This window comes from Elephas maximus, chromosome 26, assembly GCF_024166365.1.
Source record: "Elephas maximus indicus isolate mEleMax1 chromosome 26, mEleMax1 primary haplotype, whole genome shotgun sequence".
NCBI classification, from domain to species: Eukaryota; Metazoa; Chordata; class Mammalia; order Proboscidea; family Elephantidae; genus Elephas; species Elephas maximus.
In genome coordinates, this window is record NC_064844.1 from 45,054,774 (window position 1) to 45,082,689 (window position 27,916).

The 27,916-nt window shown below is 41.6% G+C and overlaps 1 protein-coding gene across 1 annotated transcript in view; it reads right to left on the minus strand.

Annotated features, from left to right (window-relative positions):
- Nucleotides 1-27,916, minus strand: part of CEP63 (centrosomal protein 63) — a 131,026-nt gene that overhangs the window by 87,954 nt on the left and 15,156 nt on the right. Inside the window, exon 2 of the mRNA XM_049870313.1 lies at nucleotides 1,564-1,617. The gene's annotated coding sequence lies outside the window, so the exon portion shown is untranslated. The remainder of the gene's footprint in view (nucleotides 1-1,563; nucleotides 1,618-27,916) is intronic.

The following is a 27,916-nucleotide window of genomic DNA, read 5'->3' on the forward strand; positions in this document are numbered from 1 at the left end:
TGTCATGCTTCCTCCCTGTCATATTAGTCTCAAGAAGTCTCCCGGCCACCACCACCACGCCAACAGGTTGGCACACAGTCTAACTGTGCAGAACTCCTTAAGGAAGAGTGAGGGGTCGGCATCCCTGCCTCTTTGCTAGTGGGGATGCCCTTAAATCTGTCATTGGAACTTGCCCTTACATCTGCCTGGCTCTTGGGTCACAGGCCCCACCCTCAGGGCAGTGCAGATGTTGATAGGTACTCCTTCCTCTCCACTCACAGCTGCCCTCTGGGTGAGGAGGCTAAGTGCTAGTGAGTTTAAATTCTTGGCCCAATGAGTATAGGCAGCAAGGGCTCCAGGGGCATGGGGACCAGGAGTTCTATGTGGGTTGAAGAATCCCAGACAGATTCAAGGCAGAAGCGGAGAGGGCTGGAGCTGTTTCCCCTCCCCCACTATCGACTCCTTCATCCAGTTTCTCTCTCTCAATCAATCAGCCAGTCTCTCTCTGTATATTCCTATTTCTCCTTTTCTTGCTGTTTTTTCTCCCTTTTATTCAAGTAGCTGTCTAATACTTGATATGCATTAGACTTGCCTTTCTTCTTTCATATTGCAAACACTTTTAAAGTCAACTCATCTCAGATTCACAACTTGTTTTGTTTTACGTAATAGTTACTTATTTAAAATTATGTATAATAAAGTGTAGATAGGCTGCAAAGTAGGGTGGCTAAGAATACAGACTTTGGAGACAGAAAGACATGGGTTTGAAACCCAGCCAAACAATGCACCAGCTGCCCGTCTCCAAGCAAGTTCTTTGCCTTTCTGAACCTCAGTTTCCTCATTAAAAATGGGGCTAACAATACTGCTTATGTGATAGGCTTACGGGAGGGTTAAATGAGACAGTGCAAGCAAAGTGCTTAGAACAGTTCCAGACACATGGTAAGCACCCAATAAATATACTATTGTTTATTTCCAATATAATAAAATATTTATTTAAAATAAGCATTTTAAAGGAATTCTATATTGACACTCTGAAATCAAAAAAAGAGTAATTTCATTATGTAAATAATCATTCCCAAATAATTCTCAGGGATTTTCTTTTCTTTTTTTTTTTTTTGAATTGTGTTTTAAGTGAAAGTTTACAGTTCAAGTCAATTTCTCATATAAAAACTTACATACACACTTATACACCCTAGTTGCTCTCCCTGCAATGTGACAACACACTCCTTTTCTCCACCCTGTATTTCCCTGTCCCCCTCTGCCTTCTCATCTCGCCTCTAGACAGGAGCTGCCCACATAGCCCCATGTGTCTACTTGAGCTAAGAAGCACATTCCTCAGCAGCATCATTTTATGTCTTATAGTCCAGTCTAATCTTTGTCTGAAGAGTTGGCTTCGAGAATGGTTTTAGTTTTGGGCCAACAGAGAGTCTGGGGGCCATGATGTCTGGGGTCCCTCCAGTTTCAGTCAGACCATTAAGTCTGGTCTTTCTACTAGAATTGGAGGTCTACATCCCCTCAGGGATTTTCTTGCATAATAGAAATAGCAATGAATTAGGAGCCAAAGACTTGGCTAGCTCCACCACTTACCTGCTGTGGGACCAGGGGCCTGTCTGTCAACTTCTCTGAGCCTACACCACGGGGCTGGGGGAGGGAAATGAGTAAAATGTATTCAAAACTGTTTTGTAATTATAAAGAACTATACATATTTAAGGAGCCCTGGTGGCACCGTGGTTAATAGCTATGGCTACTAACCAAAAGGTCGGCAGTTCAAATTCACCACCCGCTCCTTGGAGACCCTATGGGGCAGTTTTACGCTGTTTTTTATAGGGTTGCTGTGTTGGAATCAACTCCACAGCAACAGGCTTTTTTGTTATTGTTGTTTACACACGTTTAAATTAAACATCATAATTTACTTTATAAATTCATAATTTTATCCTTACATTTGCTTCATATAACTCAATATATGTCCTACTTCAAAAATAATTAACGTGCATGGAGGTATATCTGAAGGAGCTCTGGTGGCACGGTGGTTAAAGCGCTTGGCTGCTAACTGAAAGGTCCATGGTGTGAACCCCCCAGTCACTCTGTGGGAGAAGTATATGGCAGTCTACTTGCGTCAAGATTACAGCCTTGGAAACCCTATGAGGCAGTTCTACTCTGTCCTATAGGGGTCACTATTAGTTAGAATCAACTTGACAGCATACATAAACATGTTTTTAAAAGACTTGAAGGAAAGACAGCAAACTACGGGCAGTGATTGCCTCTGGGGGGAAGATTAGACTGGCCAAGGAGGAAATTGTCACATTTTATTTTATATCCTTCTGAAAAACATTTTTTAAAATAATAATGTAGATATTGTGAAAATCAGAAAATCTTAGGTTTCTTAGGTTTAAAAAAATACTCTCACTAGTTTTGAACAAAGATTTGGAATGTGTGTTAAAACTTGTGTCTGCATTCAGTAACTTTCACCCCTCTAACATTGAGCAGTGAGCACCAGTTCTGTGCAAAGCATTCTGGGAGATGCAAAGCTGGAGCAGAGATGGGATTCTGCCTGTGCTTGCAGTGTGGTAGACCACATAAGACAATCCTACAAAGAGCTATAGTATAAGAAAGTGGTCAGTGTGACTGTGGCACAATAAATGCTTGATAAATATTGACTGGGAAAAAGAACAAATGAATGAATGGGGTCGGTGGATGAAGAGATATAATGACAGGGAAGAGGGTAGTCAGAAGAAGAATAGACCTCCACCAGGTGAAAGAATTTAGGAAAGCTTTGTGGAATAGGTGGCCTTTTGACTTTGGACATCCAGGAATTGAGAGGGGATTTGGGAAGGTGTATTAGGGTGATGACATATTCTATCATTTCTGATTCAATTCCAGTTTTTTCATAAAAGCTTCCAAGACACATCCAAACACATTAAGGGTCCGAGTTACTGGGGCTGAGTGCTGGAGACCACGGTCTCGGGGGACATCTAGGTCAACTGGCATAACATAGTTCATAAAGAAAATGTTCTACATCCATCCTGCTTGGGTGACTAGCATCTGGGATCTTAAAAGCTTGTGAGTGGCTATCTAAAATACACCTATTGGTCCCATCCCATCCTGAGCAAAGGAGAATGAAGAAAACCAAAGACATAAGGAAAGTATTAGTCCAAAAGACTCATGGACCACAACTACCACAGCCTCTACCAACCTGAGCCCAGAAGGACTAGCTGGTGCCTGGCTACCACTACCAACCACTCTGACAGGAATCACAATAGAGGATCTTGGACAGAGTAGGAAGAAAAACATAGAACAAAATTCAAATTCACAAAAAAAGACCAGACTTGCTACTCTGAGAGAGACTGGAGGAACACTCAAGATTATGGCCCCAAATACCCTTCTAACTCAGCTGAAACCACTCCCAAAAGTCACCTTTCAGCCAAAGATTAGACAGGCCTATAAAACAAACAATAAAACTCCTGAGGACCATGCTTCTTAGCTCAGTAAATTAAACAAGACCAAATGGGCAACACCTGCCCAAAAGCAAAGATCAGAAGGCAGGAAGGGACAGGAAAAATGGACTAACGGAAACAAGGAATCCAGGGTGGAAAGGAGACAGTGCTGACACATTGCAGGGATTGCAACCAATGCCATGGGACAATTTGTGTGTCAATTTTTGAATGAGAAACTAATTTGCTCTGCAAACTTTCACCTAAAGCATTCTCTCTCTCTCTCTATATATATATATCATGAAAGGGTTAAGAAAAAATGTGGATGAATACGTTAGCAGCCTTGAGGGATGGAAGGCCTTTTTAAGAAAGCTATAAAACCCAGGAGCCAGCAAGTAAAAAGTAGATAAACTTAAAATTTCTCCAAGATAAAAGTATAAAGTTAAAAGACAAGCAATAAATGGTAATTACAATGTATATAACAGGCAAAAGATTATTTTCCAATAATACATAAAGCTTCTATAAATGAATAGGGAAAAGAAACACCAATAGAAAAACAAGAAATTGGTATAATCAAGCAATTCACAGGAAAAAAAAAAAGACACAAAAGGCTAAAAACCATGAAATATGACTATGGCAGATATTTCAGATTGATTCGTTGAGCTCCATGCCTACCACCTTGTAGCCACCTTCACTGCAGGCTGGAGTCTGGAAGGCTGAAGCCTACATTTTCTAGACTCTCTTAGAGCTGGGATTTCTGCATGTGGCCTGCCTGGCTTCCTCTGAGCAGATGTACTTTCGAAAGATCTACTGACAGCTGGCACAAAGGGTTAAGAGAGTCCTTATTGCTGTGTTTTGGTTTAGTTTTTCCCTGCATCAACAGTAGCAGAGATCTCAACGTCTAGATCCAGTCTCCAGCTTTCAAGGATGGTGTAGACAGGGTGCAAGACATCCATCTTGCAGCTGAGGCAGTGTGATCCTAGAGACGAGGTGTGGCTGAGGCCTCCTGGTTTCCACATTGCTGAAGAGGTAGTGTGGCCTTGGAGTCAGCAGTGGGGCACAGCTTCCTGAGTCCCCAGGTCCTGGTCACATCAGAAAAGAAGCTCCCTTCGTGGGCCAGCTCTGAGCTGGTGTTCTGAGAGTCAGTCCTAGAAGCTCAGCCTTAGAACCTGCTCTCCCATCCCACCTGACAAAATTTTAAGCACCCAATTCAATATATTAAATCTCTTTCTGCTTGAGCTACCTAGAGTGGCTTCTGTTATCTATAGCTGAACTCTGACACAATGATCAACCTTACCAATAAGCAAAGTGATGCAAATTAAACCAACAAAGATATCACTTTTCACCCATCAGAATGTCAAAACTTAAACCAATTCACAAAATTCAGTGTTGGCGAGAGTGTGGGGAAATGGGCTCTTAGATACACCTTGGTGGTTGTATATATTGGAACAACCATTTTGAAGAGCAGTTTGGCAGTATCTATCTCAACGGAAAATGTTCATTGCATTCTACCCAGGAATTCCACCTCAGAGTATCCGTCAAAGAGAAATACTTGTACATGTCCTCAAAGAAACACGTGTCAAGGATATTAACTGCATCGCTGAGAATAATGGAAAAATAAATAATGATAAATACCTGAAACGTCCATCAAGAAAATTAAGATGTTCATTAAGAAAATCATTCTACAACATTCTTTTGAATATGCCACAGCAGTCAAAGAGCTCCAAGTACTAATATAGAAAGATCCCAGATATATTTCCAAGTGAAAAACAAATAGCAAAACCTCATTTTTACCCACAGAAACTGTGAGATAAATGTTTATTGTTTTAAGCCGCTAAGCTTTGGTGCGAACTCCTATTCATCAATAGCCAGTAAAAACCAGTCATGGCAGTCCCGCGCGTGTCAGAGTAGAAATGGGCTCCAGACGGCTTTCAGTGGCTGATTTTTTGGAAGTAGATCACCAGGCCTTTCTTCCGAGATGCCTCTGGGTGGACTTGAACCCCCAACTTTTTGGTTAGTGGCTGAACAAATTAACTGTTTGCACCACCCTCAGACTCTTTATGCAGCAATAGATACCATGGAACATCAAAGGCCAAAAAAAAAAATCCTAAAAGTGTCCAGAAAGAAAAGATGGATCACTTAGAGAGCAGTCTAGTAATAGATTTCTAGACAGCAAAAGTGAAAGCCTGAGGCCAGTGGAATAGTATCTTTGTAGTATAGAAGAAAATATCTGTTGATGTGTGGTGTATTTAGCAAAACTATCTTTTAAGAACAAGGAATTCTTAAAAGAAAATCCAGATGTGGATGAAACCCCAAAACTATTGCCCTGAGATCATCCTTAAACCTTAAACCAAAAATATCCCTAAAGTCTTCTTAAAACCAAATAATAGTTTAGCTTAACTAGTAAAAAATGTCTGCCTTGAGCATTACGGTCTTTTAAGATCTATCTATTTGGGATCAAATTGACAACAGCAACTCGAAAGATTAGATAGGAACCTTAGGGGACAGTTGAGTTTAAGTCAATAGGAGAGGAGCAACTCGGAAAAGGAGGGTGAGAATGGCTGCACAACTCAAAGAAGGTCATCACCGTCACTGATTTGTACATGTAGAAACTGTTGAATTGGTGTAAATTTTGTGGTATATATTCTCAACAACAAAATAAAAGAAATTATATATATATATGTACGTATGTATGTATATATCCTAGTCATCTAGTGCTGCTGTAACAGAATACCACAAGTGGATGGCTTTAACAAAGAGAAATTTATTTCTTCACAGTAAAGTCAGCTAAAAGTCCAAATTCAGGGTATCAGCTCCAGGTGAAGGCTTTCTCTCTCTGTAGGCGTTCTCATCAATGTTCTCCTGGACTAGGAGCTTTTCCATGGCCCAACACGAGGCCCAAAGGACATGCTTTGCTCCCAGCACTGCTTTCTTGGTGGTACCAGGTCCCCTTTCTCTGCTCATTTCCCTTTCCTTTTATCTCTTGAAAGATAAAAGGTGGTGTAGGTCACACCCCAGGGAAACTCCCTTTGCTTTGGATCAGGGATGTGACCTGGATAAGGGTGTTACAATCCCACCATAATCCTCTTTAACATAAAATTACAATCACAAAATGAAGGACAATCACACAAATACTGGGAATCATGGCCTAACCAAGTTGACACATATTTTGGGGGGACACAATTCAATCCATGACTCTCTCTCTATATAATATATATTATATCTATATGTATATTATATATATATACATATATATGAAGAATGATGAATAAATAGACATTTGAGATAAAAAAAAAATCCAGCATGTAGAGCATGATCTCATTTTTGTTTAAAAACACGTATAACAAAAGTATATATTTCTACCTAAACATGCACATGTCTGTATAAATACAGACAAAGATCAGGAAGGACACAAACCAAGCTACCCTTGGGAGGGGAAAAGGATGAAGAGGGGCCTGTACAGGGCTTTTGTTTATTCTCTCTAAACTTCTGTAGTGTTTGAATATTTTACAATAACAATTTATTTATGTATTGTATAATTTAAATTGCTACAAAAATTAAATGGTTATTATGGTTAGAGGCAAGTTTCCAACTTTCAAATGTCTAAGCAAAAGAAATGTTGTTGTTGTTGTTAGGTGCCACCCAGTAGGTTCTGACTCATAATGGCCCTGTGTACAACAGTACGAAACACTGCCCTATCCTATGCCGTCCTCATAATCGTTGGTCTGCTTGAGCCCGTTGTTGTAGCTACTGTGTCAATCTATCTTGTTGAGGGTCTTCCTCTTTTTCATTGACACTCTACTTTAGCAACGATGATGTCCTTCTCCAAGGACTGATCCCTCCTGATAACATGTCCAAAGTATGTGAGATGAAGTCTCACCATCCTTGCTTCTAAGGAGTATTCTGGCTATACTTCTTCCAAGACAGACTAGTTCAATCTTTTGGTAGTCCATGGCGTATTCAATATTCTTCACAAACACAATAATTTAGGTGTCAATTCTTCTTCAGTCTTCCTCATTCATTGCCCAGTTTTCGCATGCATATGAGGTGATGGAAAACACCATGGCTTGGGTCAGGCGCACCTTAGTCTTCAAGGTGACGTCTTTAATTTTTAACACTTTAAAAAGATCTTTTGCAGCAGATTTGCCCAAGACAATGCATCATTTGATTTCTTGATTGCTGCTTGCATGGGCATTGATTGTGGACCCAAGCTAAATAAAATTCTTGACAACTTCAATCTTTTCTCCGTTTATCATGACGTTGGAAACCCTGGTGGCATAGTGGTTAAGAGCTATGGCTGTTAAGCAAAAGGTTGACAATTCGAGTCTACCAGGCGCTCCTTGGAAACCCTATGGGGCAGTTCTACTCTGTCCTATAGGGTCGCTATGAGTCAGAATTGACTCGATGGCAACAGGTTTGGCTTGGTTTTTTTTCGTCATGATGTTGCTCATTGGTCCAGGTGTGAGGATTTTTGTTTTTGTTATGTTGAGGTGTAATCCATACTGAAGGCTGTAGTCTTTGCTCTTCTTCACTAAGTGCTTCAAGTCCTCTTCACTTTCAGCAAGCAAGGTTGTATCATCTGCATATCTAAGTTTGTTAATGAGTCTTTTTCAAATCTTGATGCCCCGTTCTTCTTCATATAGTCCAGCTTCTTGGATTATTTGCTCAGCATACAGATTGAATAGGTATGGCGAAAGGATACAACCCTGACGCACAACTTTCCTAACTTTAAACCACTCAGTATCCCCTTGTTCTGTTCAAATGACTGCCTCTTGATCTATGTACAGGTTCCTCATGAACACAACTAAGTGTTCTGGAATTTCCACTCTTTGCAATGTTATCCATAATTTGTTATGATCCACACAGTTGATTGTCTTTGCATAGTCAGTAAAACACAGGTAAACATCTTTCTGGTGTTCTCCGCTTTCAGCCAGGATCCACCTGACATCAGCAATGATATCCCTGGTTCCACATCCTTTTCTGAATCCAGCTTGAATTTCTGGCAGTTCCCTGTCGATGTCTATATAATTACAAATATACTTATACATAATTTTAGAGAGAGAGAAATAATATGACAAAATGTAACACTTGTTGAATCTAGGTGGAGAGATATATTCACTGTACTACTCTTCCAACCCTATGGGATAGTCCTACTCTGTCCTATAGGGTCGCTATGAGTTGGAATTGATTTTACAGCAACAGATTTTGTATTCTTCCAACTTTTCTGTGTTTTTAAAATTTTTCTTAATATAAAGCTGGAAATAAAAATACATTAAATGCACATCCTTGGACACATGCACTTTTACTGTGTGAGTGGATTTTCCCAGATGTGGGCACAAAGCCTGTGGCTCGCTCACCTGCAGTTATGGCCAAGATGCGTTGGCAATCCTTCCCACCTGCTTGGTGGAGCAGGTGTCTCCTCACTAACGTGGCCAGTAGCTTTAATCACCTGCAGAGGTAAGCACCAACTTGGGTAAACGGCAGCCCCCTCACCAGTTCCCTCTGCAGCATAGCCCATGACCAAGAGCACCTCTGCCATCAAACATGCCACCCAGGTGTGTTCAAACTCTCCCTGGTGAGTGTGGGTAGCAAGTCTGCTACCCACAGCAGCCCCATGAAGGGAAAGGTGGCCATTGGCAAGAAGAGGGGCTGGGGACTGCTTCACAGTCACACCAGGCAGCTCTGAGAAGATTCCATTCACTGAGGCTGGCATACTCACAACCCCTCTCTGGGTCCTCAACCTGGTGTTTATTTTTGAGATAGCAGTTTAAGGGAAATGGAAAAAAAGAAAACTGAATTGGAATTTTAATGAGAACCATCTGGAGTGTTTGCCAAGGGTGTAATGTTTGATACAAGAAAGTAATTCCTCAGCTCAAATGAGGAGAGGAGAAATGGAGGAAGCTATTATACTGTGTTCACCCACCCCCCAAAATGATGTTGAACAGAACCACCTAGAACACCCAAATCACACACACAAATAGGGGTGGGTGGGGGCTGCTGGGAGAAGGAGAGCGCCTTCTCTGACGTTCTCCAGTGAGGAGGAATGTTTTCCCTCTGCCAAGGAGACTTTGATGGATGGGTTGTGGTGGGCCCTGGGCCAGCGTCTGGAATCTGGGTTACCATGGAAACGGCCCGCAAGTGACAACAAACAAGGGATGGAATTTCAGCATTTGCAGCCAGGCCATGGAGGAATGGGAAAGTTCGGGGAAAATTCTTTTTTTTTTTTTTGGTATTAACCCAGGAAACAGAGGGAGGACGAGAGAGGGGGCCACCGGGTTCCGAATACATGCTCCCTGCCCAGAACCCCAGTGGAGTCACAGGAAGCCACATTCTGAGTCTCTGTGTTCACTTAATTTTTTCATTGATTTATACCACCCATTGTATTCCTCCAAGGATTGCATCAGCCCCCTGGCATAGCGAGGCATGGCAGGGACTCTTGAGGTGACCCAGTGCCCCTGAGGGACTCGGTGTAGAGGCAGACCCCAGCTCTTGGGACAGCAGGCATAGGCTGCAGTGCGATTATGTATTGTGAGGACAGCCACTGTTCACTGAGGACTTCAGTGCATTATTTCAGTTCACCCTCACAACAGTCCTGCAACGCAGGCACCAAGGTTCCTGTCTTACAGGTGGGAAAGTGAAGTTCAGAAAGCCAAGAGCCTCAGAAACTGAAGGGCCCTCTGCCCCAGCCCCAAGCCCATCCTCTTTGCACCATGCCATTGTACCTCTAATCTTTATTCTAGAAAAAATTAATAATTACAGTGGCCAGCATTTATCAAAAGGAAAAGTAAAACATTCTACATCAATAGTTGACATTTGTGCATCGACTGATGTAGAATGCTCTACGTCTCTTCTCAGTAAACCTTGGTCGCCATAATTATTAACATATAAATGACAATTTTGATGTGACTGCAGAAATGGACATATGTTCCCCACTTCAAGGACACAACCTTGATTGAATTGGAAAGGATTTATGTGGTAGAAGGAAGAAATTTTTATGGAGTTACTAGGTAGAAAAAATAAAGAAATTATAGACTCCAGAATTATCTTCTCTGGGGCCTTTAGAAATAGAATAGTCTGTGTCATGGGTTGAACTGTGTCCCCCAAAAATATGTGTCAACTTGGTTGGGCCATGATTCCCAGTATTGTGTGGTTGTCCTCCATTTCGTGATTGATATAATTTTCCTATATGTTGTAAGTCCTAATCTCTGCCTGTGGTTAATGAGGCAGGATTGGATTCTGCTGAAGAGGATTAGGGTGGGATGTAACACTCTTGCTCAGGTCACATCCCTGATCCAATTTTACATTGGAGTTTCCCAGGGGTATGTTCTGCACCACTTTTTATCTCACAAGAGATAAAAGGAAAGGGAAGAGAGCAGAGTAGAGGACCTCATACCACTAAGAAAGCAGAACCAGGAGCAGAGTGTGTCCTTTGGACGCAGGGTTCCTGCACAGAGAAGCTTCAAGTCCAAGGAAAGATTGATGACAAGCATCTTCCTCCAGAGCCAACAGAGAAAAAAAGACTTCCCCTGGAGCCGATGCCATAAATTTGGACTTGTAGCCTACTAGCCTGTGAGAAAATAAATTACTCTTCGTTAAAGCCACCTGTTTGTGGTATTTCTGCATCTGTCTAGATGCCTGAAAGAAATCAGAACCTAGGACAGAAAGAACCACAAAGACATCACTACCCGCCCTTGGCTTTGTAGATGGCGAAAAACAAGGCACAGGGTTGATAGGAATTTGCATTTGGGCAGAATTGGGGCTGTGTCCTGGCTCCTGGTACTAGGTGTTTTTCTTTACAATATATCCCAGGAGCCCAGGAATGAGCCCATGAGTCTCTCCTACGCCTCAGAGTCCCAAAAGTGGGTCTAGTGTGAAATAGCGTGAATCCAAACCAAGTTCCAACTCATAATGACACCATAGGACAGAGTAGAACTGCCCCACAGGGTTTCCAAGGAGTGGCTGGTGGATTTGGACTGCCAACCTTTTGGTTAGCAGCTGAGCTCTTAATTACTGCACCAATAGAAGGTAACATTATGCTGAGTGAAATAAGTCAGTCACAAAAGGACAAATATTGTTTGACCCCACCTATACAAAATATCTAGAATAAGCAAGTATGGAGACCAAAGTTGATTATGGTTACCTGCGGCAGGTAGAAAGGAGGGGGAAATTAGGATTCATTGCTTAGGGGGCACTGAGCTTCTGTTAAGAGTGATGGAAATGTGTGAAAACATAACGGTGATGGCTGAACAACATGCTGAATGTAATTAATGTTCAAATGGCAAATGTTTTATTACATATATACATTTACCACACACAAAAAATGACAACTACTATAGAACAGAATGTCATAAACTTCACCATCAGAAAAGAAAAAAAAAATGGATTGACATTCTTTTCTTTTTTTTTAATTTAATTTTTATTGTACTTTAGTGAAAGTTTACAAATCAAGTTAGTTTCTTATACAAAAATTTATATACACCTTGCTGTATCCTCCTAATTGCTCTCCCCCTAATGAGACAGCCCACTCCTTCCCTCCACTCTCTCTTTTCATGTCCATTCCACCAGTTTCTAACCCCCTCTGCCCTCTCATCTCCCCTCCAGACAGGAGAGGCCAACATAGCCTCAAGTGTCTACTTGATCCAAGAACCTCATTTTCTATCCCATGGTCCGGTCCAATCCCTGTCTGAAGAGTTGGCTTTGGGAATGGTTCCTGTCGTGGGCTAACAGAAGGTCTAGGGGCCATGACCACCGGGTCCTTCTAGTCTCAGTCAGACCATTAAGCCTGGTCTTTTTACGAGAATTTGGGGTCTGCATCCCACTGCTCTCCTGCTCCCTCAGGGGTTCTCTGTTGTGTTCTGGATTGGCATTCTTTTATAGTGAGATCATTACGGTGTAAAATCTAGCCTGTTTCACCGTTATGACCATCAGTAGTTATGAAGGAAGCTCTGTTCTAAAAAGAGAAAGAAACTCAACAGTTAAGAATTTAACAAAGAAGATAGTTTTAAATCAGCAAAGTTACATAACTTTATAGCCGCTTCAAGAAATCATTTTGAAACTGCTTTAGCAAAAAATGGCCTATATAAGCCAACAGGAAATAAAAATGTGGGGAATTTCTGGAAATGAGAGAGTGGTTTTTGTATGTTTGTTTGTTTGTTTTTAAAGTGGAAAAAAAAAGTTTTTAAGGAAAAAGGAAGCCTTGACCCACATAAACATAGGGTTTCAGTAAAACTAATCTGAGACCAAGAGGAAAAGTGTAAGACTCTCAGCACCAAAGGCAGTGGCCAGGCCCCGAGGACTTTGTGTGGTTTGCCAAAAACAAACAGCAAGCCCCTAAAAATGGGTTTGCAAAAGGCAAAATTTCATTCACTGAAAAATACCAAATCTACACGAGATTGTGCCCACCCCTGTTTAGGCTTAATGACTATCGAGAAATTTTGAAATTGTTTCAGCGTTTAGCAAACCAGGAATGTTTGCTATTCATCCTGGAATCATTGACCTTTCCTTAAAGCTCTGCTTTGTAAGTCCTTATGCTGTAAACCCCAATTTCGCTTACTCAGTTATTAAAAATTTGGGGGGGGCATGCCATTCATTTTCTCAACAAATGTTTCTGACAACTTGCTGAGCAAAGTGCTGATATCCTATCAGATTAATACCATATCCAAATTTTTAATATTAAAATAGGGAATCTGCTGTGAAACTATGAGTTTCACTTACAAAATGGTTTTCTACCTTCAAATATGAAGCCCTGGTGGCACAGTGGTCAAGCTCTCAGCTGCTAATCGAAAGGTCAGTGGTTCGAACCCACCAGCCGCTCTGTGTGACAGTTCTACTTTGTCCTATAGTTCTACTTTGTCCTATGAGTTGGAATCAACTCAACGGCACACAACAGCAACAACTTCAAATACCGTAACTACTATGCAAGTTAAAGAAGCCACTGCCCATTCTTAATGAGAATCTTCCGTTTGTGATTCATGGATTAAACCCCTATAAATGGCTTTACATAACATACATGCCCAAAATATGTGGATCCACAAGAGTTCTAAGAGTATTCATATAAGTATGTATCTGCTCGTGAGAAAATACGTATGGGAGGGAAGAAAGGAGTAGAAACGGATTCCCTTTTAAAAAAACTAGAGCTGCAAGCAAAAACTATTCACATGCATCATTAAGAAGTGGGCGTATAGAGAGCTAAAGGTGGAAGCCATTGCACTTCCACATTGTCATTCTTTTGGTCCTTGAAAAGATTATTTCTTGATGGGAAACCATGGACTGATAATTACCCTGAGAGAAAGGGCCCACTTTTCTTGGTGTGGTGGCCTCCATTCCATTACATCATGCAGTACTAGCCTGATTGAGTTGAAAGGGGTCTTAGATGAGATCATCTCAGCACAGGGTACCCAAATGATTGCTCATGAGAAAACGTTCTCCAGGCAGAGGTGCCCCTTTTGGACCACTTCCAGATTGTGCTCATTGAGTGAGCAGGAACCTGAGTGAGTACTGGATGTGTTGCTTGTGAGGAGTACCCGGCAGACCCCTTTCTGACCCTCACTGGCCTGTCCCCACAGTTTTCTTCCAACCATCACAGGGAAGAGCAAACAGAAACATTGGAGCTACTGCTCTCATGTCCCATATTGTACTGGGGGTGTATTGAAGAGTACCACTTCTGTTTTTGCCAAAATGCCTATTATTTTTCAACAATAATTCTGATGGAAGCTATGAACCAGACTATGTCATGTTCTACTTTGGACTTGGCTGTCAAATATAGAAGCTCAACAAAGAGATCTGTGTCATGGAAACTGGAACACACATCAGCTCCAGGGTTGGTTAGTTCAAAAGATAAAGGACATCACTAAGAACTCAAGTTCTTGTCCATCTTTAAGGCTCTGTGTCATTCTCAGCTGTTTGCTGGCTCCTCTCATAGTCACAAGATGGTGGGCAACTTATCTTCAAATTAGAAGCTAAAATAAGATTATCTTTTTTCTCTGTCTCTTTGAGAACCAAGAAACTTTTCCTAGAGGTCCACTTCAGCCCTGGCAGACTTCCCCTCGCATTTCATTAACTAAAATTGAGTCAAATATACGTTTCTAAGCCAAACCTTGGCAATGGAAAAGGAATTAGCAGGATTGCCTTTGACTAATGAAGATCTCCTTCTCCTCTGGAGTGGGGCCAGGGTCACTTTCCTGGAGCACGTAAGTAAATGGAGGAGAGTGACACCTGAGAAGAACTGGGGTTCTGTTAACATTGTAAGCTCAGAGGAGGTGAGAAATTTTAAACGGGCAATTCAGCATTACCTGTACAATATCTTTTGCAGTCCTAAATTAAAACTATTTAGTTTAATTTTCTCCACTAAAAAAAATTAAGATATCTTTTAAAAATATGTAGCTGTGTAGGGTTGATAACTGTTCCTCCTTGGAGATAACTGTCCTCATCTTTTTGTTTGATATTAAAATATTCTTCCTTTTAGAAAATTATGGTGATTGTAGATTTTAAAAATTTATTAACCTCATAAAGTAGAGATATGTCTTTTTTACATCTTTGTTCTGATAAAATTATACTCTGATTTTCCACTGGGAGTCCACCTTGATTCTCACGCTCAGTCCATGTTCTCCTAGTGGAGCCAGTAGAGTTGGGAAAGACTTGGGCCCGGCAAATTAGAATCTCACATTCTACTGGCCATAGTGATTGGCTCAGGGGTGGCAGATGGTTGAATCACAGCCAGTAAGTTGGAAAACTGGAACAGAGATGAGCATCCTACCGCTGTTCCCCCAACACACACATCTGGGTGGATATAGCCAAGTGGGCTGCTGGAACTATGTAGTGAATGTATATCTTGGAACTATGTAGTGAATGTATATCTGAGAATGACCCAACTGTTCAGAGGACAGAGATATAAGAGACAGGTTGGAACTGGATCCAAATGTCATCCTGAACCCATATAAGCCCCTGGACTTTTTAGCTACATGAGCCAATAAATTCTCTGTTTGACAAGGTCAGGTCAGTTTTTATGTCACATGCAACACAAAGACCTCATTGGTATACCTTGTTTGTCAAAATAGAAGTTTTCCAACCCTACATTAGTCCCTCAATTTTGTTTTGCTTTTTAAAAAAATATATCACTGGTTGGGATAGTCTACAAAATATCTGACCAGTGAGCTTTAAAACTGGCAAGGTCATGATAAAGATTGAGAAACTGCCACAGGTTAGAAGAGAATATGGAGATATGATGACTAAGTGCAATGTGGTATCTTGGATTAGATTTCGGAACAGAAAAAGGATACTATGAAAAAACTGGTGAAATCCAAACAAACCATGTAGTTTGGTTAATAATATGGCAAGTATGATAATTTCCTAGTTATAACAATTGTACTGTGATTCTGTAAGATGTTAACATTAGGGGAAGCTGGATGAAGGGTATATGGGAATATTCCGTACTATCTTTGCAACTTTTCTGTGAATATAGATTTATTCTAAAATAAAAGCTTAAAAACAAATATTACTGGGTTTGGTACCCCAAAGTCTAATAATCGCTGAACTAGTCTGACTTTTTCAATTCACAGATGAGGACACCAAGTCCCAAAGAGATTAAGGGACTTGTCTATGGCACCTGGCAATTCACGTGAGAGCTGAGCCTGGAATCCAGGCTGTATCACCTGGCTGTACAACTCACACTGCAGCCCAGGGACCCAGGGGCCTTTCTCAAAAGATACAGTTTCCATGGAAACAGCTCTTCTCCAAACACAATTAATTCTCTTGCCGCTCTCCATATTAGCTCTGGACTATTACATTTCAAAGCCCATTTTCCACATTGACAAATTATACAACTATAGCAATCCAGGAATGAATTGCAACATCATGGAAAAGGAATTTGTGCTAGAAACTTAAACAACCATATGGTCAGTGGATTAACATTATCCATAAACAGAAATCATCACATTCGGTCGTGCCTGCCAATCATATTCAGATATATTAAGCATTTTCTAAAAGGCAATACATGAACAATGTTGATGCAGACTAAGCCCAGTTATGATATTTCCTAAGACACATTGTAAAGGGGCTGTATTTCAAATAACTTAGGTGGGAGTGAAAAATGACACCATCTGGAAAAATTATATTAGATGACTCAAAGAGCAGTTCCAGTGATGACAGGCACTAATGTTGAAGTCTCATTTTTAAAGTTCGGATAAGGAAAAATTAGAATAAGCCACAGTTCTCCAAGAGTAACCTCATATATCATCATGAATTCCTCCATGTCTAATTGGACTTTGACAACACAGCCCCAGAATGAGACTATATTCCTTAATTTGAGTAAAAGGGATATCTGGTCTACCTGTTTCCCCCAACCCCACCCCTCACCCCCAGCCCACACCGATCCCACCCTCCAGGAAATCTCTTCTTGTAATACTCCTTTCACCATGTCCTGGTACCCTTAGCCCAGCACAGAGTCAGCCACAAATGTTAGTCCCTCCTTTCCTCCTTTTCCCCACCCAATAATTAGTCCTTTTCCATCCTCTGAGCATTAGCCCTTGGGCAGAGCCCAGGCATCCTGCTGGAATGCTGATCACAGAGTACCAGAACCCAGGGGACTCCTGAGAAACATGGACTTGGATCTGTTAATTGGCATCCTCCCCTGTAATTGCCAGTGACTATTGGAATTATCTGATAAAAGTTATGACAACGTTTCCCCTTCCTTGGCACAGAGATGACTTTGGAGATGAATCTTGATAGAGAAAAAAGCCACAATTTCTTATGTTGACTACATTGTCCCTCATTACCTAATGGCTGTATGACAGAAGATAAAAAATGATCCTGACAGCCAGGAATAATGGGCCCCAAATTACACAGTGTAATTTAGCAAGAATGTAGGCAGTGCCCTACAGTTAGGTTCCAAAAGTGCCCCACAGAGACCCAGGGGGCAGTGTGTGACGGCAGCAAGAGCAGAAGCCCAGCCTCAGGACTGCCAGGTCCAGCTCCCAGCCGAGCCTCCCACCGGCCGGCCGTGTTTGGACACATTACTAACTTCTTTGGATTGTATTTTTCTCATCTGGAAAACGAGAAACTTAGATGAGATGATCTACAGTTTCCCAGATTTCAAACTACTTGGCCAACAATAGGATAATGACTCAATAAATTATGGTGCATCCCCATGACAGAATATCATGCAGCTGTCAGAAACTCCTCTGTCCCAAGAATATTTGATAATATGAGAAAATGCTCATGACTTAATGTGAAGTTAAAGTAAAAAGTTAAGAGGGAAAAAGTGAAATGCGGATTATGGTTCTAATTTCGCAAAATCAAATGTATGCCTCAAGAAGGCTCAAACACTCTCATAAGAGAAATGTAAATTGAAATACAGACGTACCATTTTCCATGTAAATAAATAAATAAATGACGTCTCTCCCTGAAAAAGAAAGAAAGAAATGTATATTTCTGAGGAAAAAAGAGGCTAGAAGGAAGTAGAAAAAGTGCTAACAGTGCTTACCATGATTGTGTATAAACTCACTGGATGGTGTAATTGTTTAAGCGCTCAGCTACTGGTTTGAATCCACCCAGAGGCACCTCGAAGGAAGGCCTGGTGATCAACTTCTGAAAATCAGCCAGTTAAAACCTTATGGATCGCAAGGGTCTATCTGCAATTGATCATGGGGCTGGACTAAGCAGCGTTTTGTTCCATTGTGCATCAGGTCACCATGAGTCAGGCCAACTAGACAGCAGCTAACAACAATAACATGCTTTGTTTCAGGTGGTCTGCAAAGAGAACAAGAGCCCTGGGGAGTTTTTATTTCCTTTTTGTAATCTTCTAACTTTCCCAAATTACCTTTGATACACATATTAGTCTAACAAATAATTAAAAGAACAAATGACATTTCCATAAAGCAGGTTTCTAATAAAGCAGAATTGAAAGTTATAGTGAACCTCCTGAAGCAAAACTACTGTAAGTACAAGTAGGTAGAGCTGGGGCCTACGGCCGGGATCCTACAGTGAGTTAAAAGGTCAAAGGAGGAAAGAGCTGAAGGTCTGTGATATAAGGGATACTGGAGCCTGTCCTGGCCCGGCTTTTCCAGGCACAGGCTTGCACCCTGTGGCATTGGTTGGGGAATGGATCAAAGGAGCTATAACTTGTCAAGGTAGAAAAAGGCGTTGGTTGATGAGAACACAAACTATAAAAAGAAGGATTTGGTAGCATGACATGAGACACTGGAAAAACTAGTGCAAAGCCATTCCTTAAAAAAAAATCTTTCCCCCCAAATGACACAACAGCCACACTTTTGCCCTCCCCCAAGCCTTTCATGCACTTCTAGTGCCCAGGTTTTGGTCCCTAATAATATTCTCCACTAAAACGAAAAGGAAAAATGTGGATGGGTCTAGCACATCCTCTCACTGTTGGCAGCAGGCAAGGGTGCTTTCTAGGCTGTCCGAGGGAGGCTGTGCTGAGAGAACGTGGAGCAGCTGAGCTGTGACAGTTCGCGCATCAAAAGTTGAGCCTCGTTGTTCTTGGTATGTACGTTCTAGAAAGTTGCCACAAACACTGAATTCGTGGGTATTGAACCATCGCTCCCAGAGGTACTACAGGGCTAGGGTTAGGTTCCTATAAGCTTCTGGTCACAACATTTTCATCAACCGACCAATGCATAAGTTTGTTTTATGAGTGTTTTTTTTTTTTTTTTTTCTGTTTAAAGCAACTTTATTTAATCTATATTTGACTCATTAACATTGAACTCATGGCCAATAGTACTAACACATACTGAACGAAGCTGATGAGACACACATTTTTTTCTCCGTAAGGCAAATCACAGCCTACTTCCCTTTAGGGACACAAGACAGCACTTCAGCACTATGCTTGGAGGCCATTTTAGAATGTAAAATCACCAATAAAAAGCACAAAAATGCAAAAAATGTAAAACCAAATAGACTGTGAAAACACTTTTTCTACAGTATAGGAGCTGAAACAAGCAAGCAGGGTGTCACCTTATTCAACCACAGCTGAGAATGTGTCCCTGTCAGGTGACTCGCATTTCTCACTGCTTTGAACACGCCCCAAAATGACTACGGGAATGCTAGGAGTATTGATTCTGAGGTTACAAATAAAATTTAGTGAGCAGGCAAATTTGCAAATCAGAATCTGTGAATAATGAAGATCAACTGTGTGTGTGTGTATAGATAAATGCGCACACACAGTTCAGTGGATATATGAACACACAGTTGATAGTTTTAATAAAAAAAAAATAATAATAACCGTGTGTGTGTATTAAATGTCGGAAAGTAAGGATAAGTACTTCAAGTATAAATAAAAAAAGAATAAACACAGAAACTGTGGCTAAGCCAAGTAAAACTGAAAAACATTGATGCTATACCAAGGACAAGCTGACCAGGGTCAGAGAGGACACAGACAGTGAGCCCGTGAAGGAGGGCCTGAAATCGGCCAGCTTTGGTGGCCACTCACAGCAATCAGTTACAAAGCAGCTCAGCAGTGGGTTCCAAGTCCTTACGGGGGCCAAGTGTCCCCAAGATTAGGCTAACTGCCGAGACTGGGCCCCTGTCTCCTTAAAGGAGGGACCTTTAGATCTAATCTTGCAGATACACCTATAAGGGACGCTAACCAAGTCAAAGTACCATATGGCAAGGCAGTGGACCCGGTAAGCCAGTAGGCTAAATTTAAGAAGTCTATCATTTCTGGAAAAAGACACCTCCCTTCAGAAAATGAAAATCAATTCCAATTCCGGGAAATTTAAGTGAAACTCAATTATCACAATTACAAACTCAATTATCGGGGGGTGAGATTTGAGGCGCCCGTTCCTTGATTCTGCTCAAGAATTCACAGCTCACATCCCACAATCTTGGCCACTCTGAGTGTTTGTTGTGTGCTGAAACCTCAGGAAGAGAATTTCAATGAGACAGTAGAATCAAAGTAAGAATGAGGATAAGAACAATTATAGCAAATAAATTCAGGTACTAGCATTTTTGTAAATGTTTTAACATAAGTCAAATAATCTGTTTTATAATCTCTGTGATATTTGGGGCGTTATCAAAGCATTTAAGAAAATCTGATATAATGGATTTGTAATTTTAGAATATGGCAAATGTTTAGGAGATTAAATAATTTTCAATCGATTGGGAAATGTCAGAGAAAATTTAATTTGTTAAGTTTTATTTATAGCCGTATACGTATTGTGAGACTGTGTAGAGAAATATGGAGCATTTAAAGTTAATAAGATCTTAATCATTCAATAATTTGGAAGATTAATAAATTGAATCATTAAACAGTCTACACCAATAGTAATTCTCTCTCTCCATCCTCAAAACCCCCAGACATGAAAGAAGCCACCAACATAATGCTTGGAGCCCAGGGCAGACTATCCTGAGAAGCCCTCGGCTATGTGTGTGGCACCCAGGTTCAGGGAGCGGGAGAAAGGCAGAGGAGGGAGGAAATCAGACTCCATCCCAACCTGCCAGAAGCAGCATCTGAGTAGGAGGCTCAGTCTCAGCTGGTGACAGGTTTTCACTGTGACCCGTGATATGACACTCTCTGCAGTGAAGGCAGCAGCGGCACTGGCAGTACAGAAGTCTCCGTTGACCTCAGAGGCAACAGCTGTACACCCAGTTTCTGGCCTCAGGGGTTCTACTTTCACGATAAGGAAGGATGAAACACCTTGGACAATTCTTGGTATTATTGTGGCAGGATAGATCCCAGAAAGAAAAAAAAGAGGAGTTGAGATGGAGACTTGAGGTCTTTAATTGGAACAGTACCAGGAGATAGGACCTGAAGAAGTGGGACATAGTGGTTACCTCTAAATTTTTTTTTTTAGTATTTTATTTTTTGTGGCTGTTATTCAGAAAATACACAACAAACATACACCAATTCGACAGTTTCTACTTGTACAATTCAGTCACATTGAATGCATTCTTCCAATTGTGCAACCATTCCCACCCACTTTTTTCTGAGTTTTTCCTCCCCCATCAGCATAAATTCAGTGCTCCCTAAGGTACCTATCTAATCTTTGAGTTGCTGTTGTCAATTTGATCCCATATTGATAGATCTTAAAAGAGCACAAGGCTCAAGGCAAACATTCATTACTAGTTAAGCTAAACCACTGTTTGGTTTTAAGACTTCAGGGATATTTTTGGTTATCTTAGGGTGGTAGTTTCAGGGGTTTATCCACCTTCAACGGCTCTAGAAAGTCTGGGTTCCTTTGGAGTACTGTTGTTTTTGTCCGCAAGCATCTATTCACTTTTTCTTCTTTTAGCTGTACCTATTTTTCCCCTCGGGGACCACCTCTCCTTCATGTTTGGTACATCTGTCCCAGATGCACTTGATTCCTTCCCCTGCATTACCAGCTTGAATGTAACTCAGGACCAGACAATGAGAGCATAATATTTAAACATTGATGAAAGCCTGGAGTTTCAAGGGCCACCATGTGGGGCATTAGAATAAACTCAACACAAAGAATGGCTGAGCCAAGGACAGAGAGAAACTAACCCCTGGACGAAGATAGTCCTAAAGCATTCCCTAACTTTTAAGTTACATGAGCCCATAAATACCCTTTTTGGTTTAAGCCAATTTGGTATGGGTTTTCAGTTACTTGTAACCAAGAGTCCTAATGGGTACAAGCACATCTGAAGGCTTAGAAGAAACTGGAAACATCACCAGGAAGAACAGCTGAGGAAATGGTTATGTTAGCCTGGAAAGGAGAAGATGCTAAGGCTACAAGAAAACTCTCTTCAAATATCATGTCAGTGAATGTTCCTGGAAGATAAATGTCCATTGAATAGGTAGATGAAGTTTTCTAATAATTAAAGTTGTCCAACAAAGGAACCTACGTCCTTCATGTGGAGGTCAACTCCTCATAGAGGAAATATCCCAGCTAAAGTTGAACGATCACCCGATGTTGGCACTAAGATTCCTAAAGTGGGTGAGAAGTGTGAATAGAGAACCCATCTCAAATGACTCTCCTTACTCTAATGTTGTTAGGTGCTGTCGAGTAGCGACCCTATGTACAACAGAACAAAACACGGCTCGGTTCTGCATCATCCTCACAATCATTGCTATCTTATTCTAGTAGTTAGTAGAAAGCAGGAGAAGAAACAATCATTAGGGAAAACAAGTGGAAGTGCTGTAAAACACTGCAAAATGTGGCTTGACCAAAGAGAAGTTTCACTGAGAGTTCCTTGAGTCTGATTCAGTCTGTAGCCTGATGCTGCTGAACAGGAGAGTTGATGCGGAAGTCAGAAGCATCACTGGGAAGTGTAGAGAACTGAGCATTTCCCTCCATATAATATGAATTATTTAAATGGAAATTTCTGTAGTTGGTTTGCAATGGTGACTTTGTAAAGCCACTTCTGTTGGTGTGACCAACATGGGAAAAAAATATGGAAGAGACCAGTCAGAAACTTGGCAGGAATGAAGATTTTGGGTGCTGGCAAAAAATATTGAATATACCTGGACGGCCAGAAGAACAAACAAGTCTGTCTTGGAAGAAAAGCAGCCAGAGTGCTCCTTGGAAGTGAGGATGGCGAGACTTGGTCTCACATATTTTGAACATGTTTTCAAGAGGGACCAGTCCCTGAAGAAGGACATCATGCTTGCTCAGCAAAAAAGAGGAATACCTTCGACATGATGAATTGACACTGTGGCTGTAACAGTGGGCTCAAACGTAGCTATGATCCTGATGGTGGTGCAGGATGGGGCAGTGTTTCGTTCTGTAGTACATAGGGTCACTATAAGTCAGAACTGATGCGAAGGCACCTAACAACAACAACACTGTATGTATGTGTGACTGTGGAAGTTACCAAAGTCAGCTCAGGTCCCACAGCCCATCACCAGTCAGTGATCCCTGTGCACATGGTTTCCAGGTGTTAGGTACCTAGAGACTGAGAAGAGCATGAAGTCAATAGTTTTCATTGATACAACAGGTTGGCTATTTTCACCCCATAATCTGGTTCCGTCTACTTCTCTAACTTTGTTCTATTTCTCTAGCTCATTGTACTTCAGTCACTTGGATTTTTTTTTTGGGGGGGGGAGCATTTAAAACAATTGTATTTATACGATTATGTAATGTTAGCCTCTCCCACAAGACTTTGGATTTTCTTTTGATTCTGCAAACATACCTAGCTCTTTCCCATCTTAGGATATTGACCCTTGGTTTTTGTATGGTTGGCTCCTTGAGGTTGTTCAGATATTAGCTTAAATGTCACCTCCTTAGTGAGATCTTTCATGATCACCTATGCAATTTAGCAACCTTCCCCCTACTCCCCGAAAGAGAATCCATCATCTTCATTACATATCCTGATTTGTCTTCCTGGAGCTAATCTTTATCAAAAATTGTCTTGTTCACCTATTTGGTGCTTGCTTATTGCCTCTCTTCTCCATTAAAGCACAAGCTGTGAAAGCAGAGAACTTGTCTGTTCTATTCATTGCCATATCCTCAGCTCTTAGAACAACTCCTGGCACACAATGCACATGTAGTGAGCGTTTGTTAAATGAATGAGTGATTGAATGAATATACTCTTTTCCCACCTTAATCTTGGAGACATTTCCTCCTATGCAGTGTTTTCTGGAAAATAGAGAGAGTGAGCAAGTGAGTAAATCAGAGACAGACAGACTCTTTTGTTGAAAGGACTCATCCCTGGTATGGTAACTTGCCCTTTAATTTTTTTAGTGTTCTGAGATGGCCAAGGAAGAAGGGAACGAAGGACTTTATCCAGAGTACATCCCCCTCTGTGAGCACATCCAACACACTCCGCAAGAGCAACCCGAACTTACATTTTAAAAAAGCCCAAGTGTAGCTTACTGCTTTTTCAACCCATTCTCTCCCCTTTGTCCCCAGTGGAGATAAGAGTAGACAGAGAGTCCTACTTCCTCCACTCTGTGAAAACTCAATGAGTCTTGAGTTGAACTCAACTCTTCTTACTTGAGTGTAGCTATTGTTTTCCTCTTGGTATTGACAAATAACTACTTGCTGGCTTGCCCAGTACTGGAGATAATTGACAGGCGATGGCTTTTTAAGTATGAGCACACATCACCAAAGCAGAGCTTGAACCACCTTCCCAAAGGATTTTGCCCCATGGGGAACTTCTTTCAGAACCTCAAGAGGAACAACCTGTAATTATTTAAATGAAAGAAGGGGAGGAGTATTCTTTGGAATGTCATCTCACAGGCTTTCCTGGAGTCAGAAGATCTTGGGGCACCCTAAACATGTTAGCCAACACAGACAGAGCTGGCCTCTTGGGGAAGTTTGGGCACAGAGGGTGGGGAAACAGGCTTTCTACAGAGAAACAAAAAAAAGAAAGAAAGAAAGAAAATCTTCTTGAATACAGGAATGGCATCTCCATGGCAGGGACAGATACACAGAGAGAAAGGATGGTGCACTCGTGAGTGAGAAGGTGAACATACACATCACAGGGCTATACCCATTAGAAAGGCAGCCAAGGGAGGTATATTTTTGGCTAGAATTCTAAATTGTTGGGATGCTTTTTTGTTTCTTGGCTTGCCTGTATAGCTGCTGGAAGTATAAAGATATGATCCACTCTGCCTTCAATCATTTATTTATTCATCATTAAATATTGTAGAGTACCCGTTATGTTTTGCAGAAACTGCTTTTGGTTCTAGGGAATCGACTCTGAACAGGACAGAGATGATCCCTGTGTTCATAGGGCTTGTATTCTAGAGGTAAAGACAGACATTGAAGAGAAGTTTGAACAAGTGATTAGCAACAGCTACAAGTTTAGTGTAGGAAAGCTGGCCAAAGGAAAAGAGGCCCTCACTGCCAGTTTCCTCCTTGTTGCACTCCACCTGCTATGAGGTCCTGCAAGTAGTGGGGGCAGGGGTAGAATTGTAGTTGAAGGAAGGAGTTATGCCCCAGACCTGGATCCCAGGCTCCTCATAGTCTTTGCAGAAAAGGGGCTAGATCTACAAAAGCACAGAAACCAAGGGGCCCGTACATTTTATCCAGTTCACTCTCTGCTCAAGCCATGCTCTGGTTGCCAAGTCGCCCTGGGCAGGTAACTTTTGGTCCATCCTACCCTCAAACTACTTTTCTACTTCTCTGTCAACAGCTCAAAAACCACACATAGTTTTTCTAACACAGACTTCCTCACAAGTTGTGTCAGTTCAGGTTATACAGGAAGCAGACACCAAGATGGAGTTAGAAGCACAAGAGATTTATTGGAGGAAGTGTCTGTAAAGGATGAAGGGGAGGAGGAGCAAGGAGTAGTCAGGGAAAGACTTTGGACCGCAATGCAGGTCTGGCACCTGTGAAAGGAAAGTGGGGAGAAAGGAAGATCAGGTAGGAAGAGCCTACGGTAATAGTACAGCCCCAAGTAAGTCTTGGGCAGTCCAATGGGGAGTTCTAGAGCAAAGCTTACCCATAGAGGAGTCCTGCATTAGACAGAAATTGTCAGGTCCTAGTGCCCCTGTCATGCACCCTCATTGGCTGGACCTGCCTGGGGAGAGTGTGCTCTTGGCTCAAACACAGCCACAGATCCCAAAGGCACAGCAGCTGGAGGCTTTCAGCTAACTACACTCCTCTCATCAGGTTCCCTTTTGAAAGGAGACCTGAGGGGCACACTTCCATGGTTGCCACACAAGGTAAGCTTATGTCAGTGTTCTCACTTGCAGTTCCATTCTCCCTTGCTATGGATCACAGCCAGAGTGACAGTTTCCATAAGCAAAGACTTTGGCTTCCAGGGAAGACAGTGAGAATGGGGAAGGAGAGAAGACACCAGAAATGTTGTCCAGGTTCTAGGGGTGCCAGCTACAGTGGCTGAATGGACAGCTAGGGGCAGGAAACATAGGGATTGAAGGGTCAGTGGGTTTCCCTCCGAGAGTGCTGGCCAGACAGAAGGGTTCTGACTGACAGCCAGAGACAGACACAGTGGACAAGCCACTGATGGTTATGCAGGACGAGCTGTACCACATGCTCCTCAGGTAGGTGCAGCCTAGCCAAGTTTAGCTCTTCTTCCTTGGTTCCCCATATTCTCCTCATGTGAATTCTAGACACTCGCCTCTATAAATGCTTATTTACACCCAATTGTGTAGATCCTTCTGATCCTCGATAGGTTATTAACTCAACAGGTTATTAAAGAAAAAGCCCAATAATTGTTTCTGACCAAGAATCCAAAAGAGATTAAGCTGAATCCATCTTAGAATGTTTAAGTCTTATTTCTTAAAACAGATGAGAACCATTATCTTAGTAGAACATTTGGTCTAATTTAATAGCCCCTTACATCTCTCTCAAAAACTTAGCCTGAATTTTACAACCAATGGTAAAGGGAGCTTGAGCAGACCAAAGGTTACATTGTGTCATAAACTGAGGCGTGTTGTTGTTAGATGGCATCGAGTTGGTTCCAACTCATAGCCACACTATGTCAGAACGAAATACTGCCCTATCCTGTGTCATCCTCACTATCATTGCTTTGTTTGAGCCCATCCTTGCAGCATTTGTGTCAGTCCGTCTCGTTAAAGGTCTTCCTCTTTTTCACCGACCTTCTACTTTATCAGGCATGATGTCCTTCTCCAGGGACTGGTCCCTCCTGATAACATGTTCAAAGTATGTGAAACAAAGTTAAGAAGTATGTTTAACTAATTTCTTTGTATCTAATGTCCAAAGATGGAATGAAATAAAAGAATGCTGACAATGGCAGTATCACCCCTAAACCCAGCAAGAGGGGCCCCATGCTTTTGAGCACCCTATATCTCACAAATACAAAACTTAAACACCTACTCAAGGGAAGCCTGGGCTTTTGAGGGCAGTGGTGGCTCAGTGGTATAATTCGCACCTTCCATGCAGGTGACCTGAGTTCAATTCCTGGCTGATGCACCTCATGGGCAGCCACTACTCGACTGTCCATGGAGCTTGCATGTTGCTATGATGCTGAACAGGTTTCAGCGGAGCTTCGAGACTAAAACATCAGCCATTGAAAACCCTAGGGATTGAAACGGTTTGATCCCATTGTGGATGGTGTTGCCATGAGTCAGGGCCAACTCAACAGCAGCTAATATCAATGAACATCCACTCACTTGATTAATACTATTTAGGGCCCAGGAAAATCCTTCTCCAGATCTTTTGCTCTACATCCTCGAAACAAAGGTGACTCTGAATGAATGCTATGAAGGTTGTGTCATTGGAGATGGACAGTGTGCTTAGATGGACATGGAAGTGCGTAGATCAAGAAGAGACAAATTCAAAGGAATAATAACAATAAAGGCAAATTAACTTGTCCCACCTTTCCTCTCAGACAGTAAAAATCCAGTAGGTTCTTGCATAACAGAATATAATTTTCTTGTTTCTCTTTGTGTTCCAATTTGAGCTTCAGGAAGCTCTCATTGATTAGTCTGCATTCACAGAAGTTGTATATGGTGGCTAAGGAACATTTTAAAGTTTTAAATAATTCACGCTGCTCTTAACTTTGATTGTTAGCTGGATTTATAATGTTTAAGTATGTGGGCCGCTGTTGCACTCTTGTCCTGCTACCCACAAATGTTAGGAGCAGGCCTGGATGGTGGTACCCTGGAT